Source organism: Mastacembelus armatus, chromosome 4 (genome assembly GCF_900324485.2).
Source record: "Mastacembelus armatus chromosome 4, fMasArm1.2, whole genome shotgun sequence".
NCBI classification, from domain to species: domain Eukaryota; kingdom Metazoa; phylum Chordata; class Actinopteri; order Synbranchiformes; family Mastacembelidae; genus Mastacembelus; species Mastacembelus armatus.
This window is the reverse complement of record NC_046636.1, coordinates 2,037,106-2,045,733: the sequence shown is the minus strand read 5'-3', so window position 1 is coordinate 2,045,733 and position 8,628 is coordinate 2,037,106.

The following is an 8,628-nucleotide window of genomic DNA, read 5'->3' as shown; positions in this document are numbered from 1 at the left end:
CGTGTGGGAGGGCTGCATGACAGCTGGATGGGGAATACAAGCAGAATGAAACACACTTCAGCATGAGGGTTGGATGGAAAAAAGACAAATCGGCTACGTGTTACATTTTGAGTGCCAGAGAGCATCTTCATAAGAAAATTGGACATAGATGAAACAGGTTAATTCGAGTGCTCTCTGTGGCAAGAGCAGCAGTAGCAGAAAAACATGTTGAACATCGAATGCAGACCTCACTCTGCTGTTTCTCTGACAGTGCAAATTGATATAATAACCCACCTCCTACCTCTATAACCCTGATGTGAGTCTGTCGCCTCTTTCCTGCCATGTTCAAGCAGAACATGAGGCACTGAGGATATGCAGGTTTGCAAAATAGCTGATTTGACCAGCAAGATGTCACTAAGCAGCAGCCAATGTCATTCAGTAAACGTCGCTCTGAGTTAATTATTTCTGTGTATTTTTTCTGGTGGGTGGTCAATGTGTGTTTAGCCCATCTTCCAATGGCTTCTGCTTTTTTTTCATTCTCCTGTAGTTAAGCAGTTTTACATGAATCACAGAGAACAAGCGAGTAAGATGGAGAGAACATACAGTATTTTTAGACACACTCTTCTAAAGGTCTCCTCTTCCTCCTCCTCCGCTCGTGCTCATGCATCATCACAACCGTTAGTAGTAAGAACCATACACAACCAAATTTGACGGTTGGATTGAGCATTGATCGTGATGAGCAAGTACAAACCAACATGTCACTGTAAGGCACTGTTCGATCATGAGATGCTGGGACAGCTGAAATCCTCCTTGGCGAGAGTGAAGGACTGACTCTTCCAACGGCATTTCTCCAAAAAATTCCCTCAGTTGGTTTTTGACAATGGTGGCGGGGAGCACTGTCCAAATGGGTCAGGACACTTCGAACGAACTGAGCTGGATTGTAGAATCTGCTGTGTGTCTAAAAGCAAAAGTGTTGAAAAAGTTTGAAGGTCAGGTGTGCACCAGCAGCGACCTCACAGGTTCACAATGTGTAAATTTATAAAACCTTAGCTGTAAACTGAGGAACATTCCACATTGCTATGATTCACTTTCATTTATAAACTGAACTCCCTGCACATGCAGAGAACCCAGCTTTGACCACAGTGGTGATGTAGCAGTCATGCTGTGAAAATTTGCTTCTAAATGTCAGAGTTTCAACACAGTCTCGTTTTAGTTTCAGCAGTGATTTGGAACAACAGCCAAAGGTTTCACCACATTTCACTCAAAATTTCAAAATGGTTAAGACGTTCGAATGGTTGAAACCTGCTCCCATGCTCTTTTCTCATATTGGAACTGGGAGACATGCGTAGCCTTATTTTTGTAACTTTGCAGGTGTGTGGACGTGGCAGGTTTTGACTTTCCATGACAGAAATTTTTGATTTGTAGGTATTTTTCTTTCACACATTAGCAAATAAAAAGATGATGGTCGCTGTCCATGGTCCTGATCTCTGTTTGAATCTGGTGACCTGTTACAATGACCCCAGGACAACACACACACACACACACACACACACGAGGACATACTGCTTCCTCTACTCCACTAACCTAATTGTAACCACATCAGCTAATTGCATAACCACAACCCTAACCCTAACATTACCCCTAACCTAAACCTGATTCTAACCTGAACCTAAGACTTGACGAAGACCTGCCAAAATATCCAGTTCCCCAAAGTGTCCTCACTGCAGAGCAATAAAGTTGATGAGTCACATAATGAAGTTAAAGAGTAGTGGAGGCTAGGCTGAGGTCAGAAGTGAGCATTTAGGAATAGCAATATGGTTTCATGCCAAGAACGAGAACCACAGAGCAATATTTGCATTGAGAATGCTAATGGATAATACGTTTCATGTCTGAAAAATACGTCAGATCTCTGAAAGCCACGTCTGATCCTGAAAAATACATACGATCCTGAAAAGTATGTCTTGTCCTGAAAAATCCGTCTGCAGGACATCCACTATATATATATATATATATATATTTGTAATTTTAAAATTTGTGGTTTCAATCTGTTTTAAAATGACATAACAGTGATTACATGGGTGCCCTTGCTGATTTTATGCAAATTAATTTCATATCATAAAAAGATTTTTCATATAAAGTGCACAGACTATAATCATTTTCATTAAATATAAAGTTTTCTCATATGCACAATTTCACACTTTGTCAGGAAAATGGACCCCACCAGTGCAAATTCACACACTTGCAATACCATTCACGACCACTAAAAGCAAACGTGCGAAACACAAATGTCCGGAAAATCTACCCTCTGGGGTCCAAGTTTTTTTTAAAAAAAAAAAAAAACTGCACCAGGCATATCAGGAGGCTGTTTTCGATTGATTGCAATGCTACCAAGACCTGGTCCCCACGGGGAAAACCGGTCCCCACGGTGTAAGTGATATGTCAGGTGGTGGTCCCCACCGGAATAGAAAAACAAGAACACACACACACACACACACACACACAAGGTCCCACCACATCATATCCACATTTAGTTTTCTGTTGAACCTGGTGTGGCTATTAAACGAAACCAGTTCATGTCATCTATCATGCCATATTGGATCTGTGCCTCCCCCCGCGCATGTGTGTGTTTGCGTGTGGACGAGAGAGAGAGAGGTACTTGAAATGCGCGGTGCATTGGTGTGTGGAGGGGGAAGCGAGCAGCGTCCGTAGGGCAGAAATAGCAGCACTTACAATCCAACCCTTTTCTTGCACAGGAGAAGAAATATTTTAGTTGTATATATTTTTTCCTACACAAAACTGAGGAAAGGCTGCATCATTTCAGCATATGGGCCATCTGCATATCGCCTGGAAGTTGTGGTGCCTGGAGTCAGCGGGTAGTCTTGTACCTTCGCAGCCCCGTGAGGGCTGATTTGTCCCCTGCAGAGTGCGCAGCCTTTCATCAGCCCGGAGAATCCACAGCGCAGGAGTTTGCATTTGGACACTATCGATAGAATGGTAAGATTACGCACGGACTGGATAAGTCCTAATTGAATTAACGCGAATGAAATAAGGTTGATGTCTTTGCATGTTAGGGAGGAGAATGGGAGTAAACCTGCCCGGGATCTTGCGGTATGTGTCGGCTGAGGAGGTTCCTTCAGTTCAGTCGCTGCTCACAGCGCAGTTTGCACAATTAGTGCAAACGGACAACACATCGCATTAGTAGAGATGTGTATGGGCATAAATAATAAGGTGTGGAGCAAAGGCAACGCATGATTGGATTATTTATAGTCAATGTGCTTTGTGCTTTGCTGGAGACATGAGTTTTCTTCTGTGGCTGTCATTCATTCAGTCAAACATGCTCCTGCACTGGGTCCACATGCAGCAGGCCTGCACTAAATGGGTTGTTGCAGAGATTCAATTACCCAACAACAAATTCGACATTAGCCTTTGTTTTGTAGAGGTCCCTGGCTTGAAGGAGCGTAGAGTTCTAGTATTTGGGCTGAAGTAGTCCTGAAGAGCTACATAATCCAGGCCTTTGGCTAAAATCTGTGTGACCTTGTGATGCATTTTACTGTCACAGAATTGCTGTTTTCTCCTCTGCGCCTGTGTGTGGATGGACTTTAACTGTGTGTAAAAAAAAACAAACAAAAATCCAATCACAGCTGCTCCTGTTCAGTCATCTGTTTGACGGAAATGGGCTCAGTGGCCACATGCTGTTTATTATTGTTGGGGTAGCTCTAGAAAAGAGTGTGCTTGTTTTTGGTAACCCATATCTCTCTGGCTTGATTGATGCAGATTGGCTGATGAAAACAAGGCTGGTGTTGAGCTATTTGTTGACATTTCTGAAGGCTCAGCTGCAGCCTCATTTATAAAGCATGATGAATGAGTGGCAAAGCCGCCCTGAATCCTGATTCAAGACCAAACAGGTGTTGTAAATACTGTATAGCATGAAAAAATGACAGTAACGGTGCTTGCACTCATTATGGGAGGTGTTCTCCAATCCAGGGACCTTGCTCAACATCAGTGAGTGATTTCATCAAATATCTAATGTGGTTTATCCATAAATGCAACCCAGTGTTTGCAGTTCTTTTTTGTTTCAGCTTACAGTTCACATCTGGCTCAGCAAACCACACAATCCTGTTAATATTTGCACAAGCGATTTGAGACAAACATACCTGCAAAGACTGCAGGTAGTTAGCTGCTAACGTGAAGAGTCAGGGAAGAGCTTCTCTGTGTCCCAGATTTCAGCAATGCTGACATTTAAATGGCCAATTAGCCTTGTTGTGTTGTCTGGCAGAGCAGAGAACGAAAGTGAGGGAGGAGAGCTGGGCATTAGGCGCCCGGCCCAGTCTCAGCACGTCAGCCCTGTAACACACCCAGTACCATTCATGAGCCGAGCATCTTTTAATCACATCGAGGTGATCTGGTCACGGACACTGATGTAAAAGGCCTCTCATTATAGGAAGTAATGTCGGAGCTTTTCCTTTCATTTTGTCACCACTTCTCATATACTGTTGGTGACGTCGTCATCTTGTCGTCACGCTCTACTGAAGCTATGTGTCTATTTTTATGGCTTCGACATTGAATGTAATATTGTGCATCATTTTACAAACTGACATATGTAGAATGTGAAGAACCTTTGTGTGTTTCACTAAAATAAACCCTGTTTGAACAATGTCTGTCCACACATTTGGGGAACATGGCAGCAGAGCTTAAAGAGGTTAATTCCTTCCTGTTTTGGTTTCAAATAATTTCCATATCAGCAGTTTTAACATCGAATCACTAAGTTCATGAGATCAGGGGACATCGTGACATGGCTGCAAAGTTCTCCAGCGGATCCAAGTAGATTAATCCAATAAAACCCTCAGTTCCTCAGGAGAATAAAAATATGTTTTTCTTTCATGTTCTGGGAAGTTTTACTGTTTAAATACAATTAAATTAAACCTCATATTTGCAGCACTGTCATCAGAACCAACTATACAGAACACAGAAACTAGTGCACTAATGGAAGCGTCTCTTATTGTACCATAAGTTGTATAAGAGTTACCACATTGCAATAGGAAATGGAACTATGAATGCAAATTGAAGTGTTTGCTCTAATTTACATTTGTTTGGGATATCACAATACAGAACAACTGCATTTTGGACTATTCACCCCCAAAGGACCTGCAGCATCTCTAAACTCTGTGTCCTCGACCCACTGAAGCTTACACCGCCTTGTTTCCTTCTGCTAATAACACATTATTGCCACTGTGTGAGCTGTATTTGCCATATTAGCAATACAGGGCCACACGTCTGCTATCATGTTGATAAATGGAACACAAGCTATAACCCAGTAACACCTGGTGTCTGTAGCCAGATGTTTTAACTGCCCTAAAGCTAAACAAAACAACATGCTTTGCATATATCGACCGTCCTGATTATCTTATTGCACTCCAGTGATGCTGGATGACTGACCTTTACCGCGGTCTGGATCCAGCTCTTGGTGCCTGCGTTGAGCATCACGATGCAGCTGTGCAGGGGGGTGACGCTGTCATGTTGGGAACCAGAGCAGTCATCTTCAGCCGCACTGCTCCATCACAGCGCCCTGCTCCGGATCCTTTTTCTGTGTCATACATGCTCTAAATAAGGGAGCAGTCTCTTGTCACCTTGTGCCTTGTTCGATCATTGTTGTCACCCTGTATTGTTAGCTGGAGCAGGGGGAACAAGTGTTAGCTCAAATGAACATCACTATGTAAAATATACTGCAGGTTTGCTGCATTGTTGGGAGGATGCTGCTTCACTGAGCCGACTAAAGGCTGGTCTGAGTTAATCAGCTATTAGTTTGTAGACTCAAACACTAAAAACCTACACAACACTTTAATATTAACATGTTGTCTCACCTCATGTTATTGTTCACGCTGACAGTCAATAGGCAAACAGCAGAAACACCCTTTCAGAGTCTCCCTGTAATGTTTGCTGACACATTATATAACACAGAGTCTCATTTAAATGCATCAGGGGTTGGTGTGTTTTCTTGTGGTGTTAACAATGATCTGAACTCTGCACATTTCTCATCCAGCACCGGCATCACTTACGTGGAGATGATTTTATGTCCGTCTGCGGAAACAACATCTAAAGTTTACTCTGGTTTTATCTCTGCTTTGGGCTCCACCATCGCCTGAGAAAACATCTTTAGCTGCCGAATCTTCAGTCACTAACTTTCTGTCTGCAGCGTGAACGTGACGCTCCACGACGTCATGGCTGCAAAACAAATTGCTCATAAAGCACATACACGGTTGCTACTGTACAAACGTATCGTGCAAAGAAAACCGAAGAGGTAAAATCAGGTATAACTGCAGATTTGGGGGATGACTGCATTGTTAAGGAGCCGGAGTGAGTCTCCTTTTACATTGAACATTTCTAAAATGTGGTTTAAAGCTGATTTTTACAGAAGAAATAGTGAAATAAAAAGCTCAATTTCTCAGTGTTGATTTTCATCCTTTCACATTAGCTGAACTAAAAGAAAGATGGAGCAGCAGGAGCAAGATAGATCAGATAAAGCAAATATCAGGTGTGAACTGTAGGAGTATCGTACGCTGTGGTCTGATGGTATTGTAGTTATTTCGACTATTACTCTTTTTCGCCTTTTTTGTCTTTGCCTCGGTCTCGTGATGACGCAGCTCCCCAGTGTGGATTAATGGGAGGAAGAAACCAGGACAGTTTTCATACCCTCTCTCTCTCTTTAATATATGAACCTCCCTCAAAATAACGAAGACAAAGTCATGGCTGTGTATATTAATTCCTCCCATAATTCCTTGGGCTAAATATAGAACTGGAGACTTGAGTGAGTTACTGTGATATTCAGGGGGCATTAGACAGTCCAGAGCTGGATTAACACGTCAGATGGTGACTTTTTTTAAGCAGTGAGGCATCAAGGCAAACTTGTGAATTTTCATAGTTTTTCTGAAGAAGAATCTGGATAAGATAAGACTTCCTGTCAGATAAGACTGTTGAGTGACAGAGGGTTGAAGGGTTTGCATTGAGCAGACAGGGATAAGCCAGTGCATGCCTTTACTCTGCAGACCACAACAGCTGTCAAAGCCTGACCAGACCCTGAGGGACCAAACTGCCCTCCAAAGTAAACATAAACACTGATATCAGTCTTTCTTTTCTTGTTTTTTTTTTGCTTCTCTCTTATTCATCTTTTCTTTCCTCTCTAATGATGTGTCTCATCAGCGTTTTCAGTGTTTCTCTGTTATATGTGAGTGATCGCTTCTCTTTTCCTGCTTATTCCCAAAAGAAATGATTCTTGTCCCAAGAGGGATGTTTGGTCTTAACACAAACACCCACTCACTTTCTTAATGAAACCACTTTTATCTCCTTCTTCCCTTTTCATCCTCTCTCCTCCTCACTTGCCACTTCCTCCTGTGTCGATCTACTTCCTCTCGGGTGCAACCTTACACTCAGTGACCACAGTGTGTGTCTGTGTTTAGTTTGGAGGTGTCCTGATGATATGTGTGTGTGTGTGTGTGTTGCTTTAATTGCAGATAGGCTCTGTAGACGGAGCATCAAACATTACACACACTCAGGCTGAGAGTGATGAACAGAAAAGCCACTGAGACTCATTAAGCTACTGACTCAGAGCGGAGAGTCCTGAGCAGACACACACACACACACACACACACACACACACACATTTTCAATAATGTGCACCTTGGCATGGATCACATGTCTTGAATTATCAGTGCAGTTTTTAATCTTACTACCTTACAAACTCTCCGGTCACATGCAGCGGGATCAGTCAGACTGCACTGGATGGATTTGCCCACAGGCGGTGGAGTGTGGGAGGTGGTGACAGTTGTTGGAGTCCGGTCACACTAGCACCAGTCCCTGCAAATATACCTTCTCCCATTCACTTCAGCTGGAGCTGGTGGAGGAGGCTGAGTATTTAACATTTAGCATCAACCATGTTTGAAAACACAGAAATTGGTCCAGTGTTGTGCCATCATCGTGTTTCTGCCACACACACACACTCTAACATGTCTGGGAAGCGCTTGGCTTACAGCTGAACCTTCAGTTTGTTTTCTTCTCTCTTTGCACACACACACACACACACACACACACACACACCATCAGTGAGATACGATCAGTGTTTTTGTGGTTTTTAACATTTTTTCCTAAGAAATGAATTGATGCCGTTTGTGCTCGGGCCCTGACCATAAAAGCTTTTCTGTGGAAGAGCATCAGCAGCCATTGTGTTGGATTCACCTCTATGTTGAGATTTATTTTGTTGTTTTTGTGTTTTTCTGTGTGTGTCCTGTGACTTACTGTCACGTACTCTAGCAAAATATGAATGAAGTGTTGTTGTGTGCTGTAGTGTGTTGTTGGAGCTTTGTTTCTGTGTGTTTTCATGAAGGTTATGATTTAAAAACCAAGACACAGTGTGAAATCTAAAGAGTCTATTTACAGTACAGCATAAGCAGGAGCAGAAGGGGGACCCAGGTCCACGTGGTCCAGTTCAGGTCCAGACTCAGCAGCTCTCTCAGCTGTTGCTCTTGACAACGGCAGGAGCAGGAGCTTGTTTCTGGCAGTGGGTTGTGGGAGTAGGATCAGCCAAGCTGCCAGTTCTCACTGCGCAACGAGGCCCGAGGCTTCACTGAAGCAGCCCTGCAGCCACGAGGGCTCACA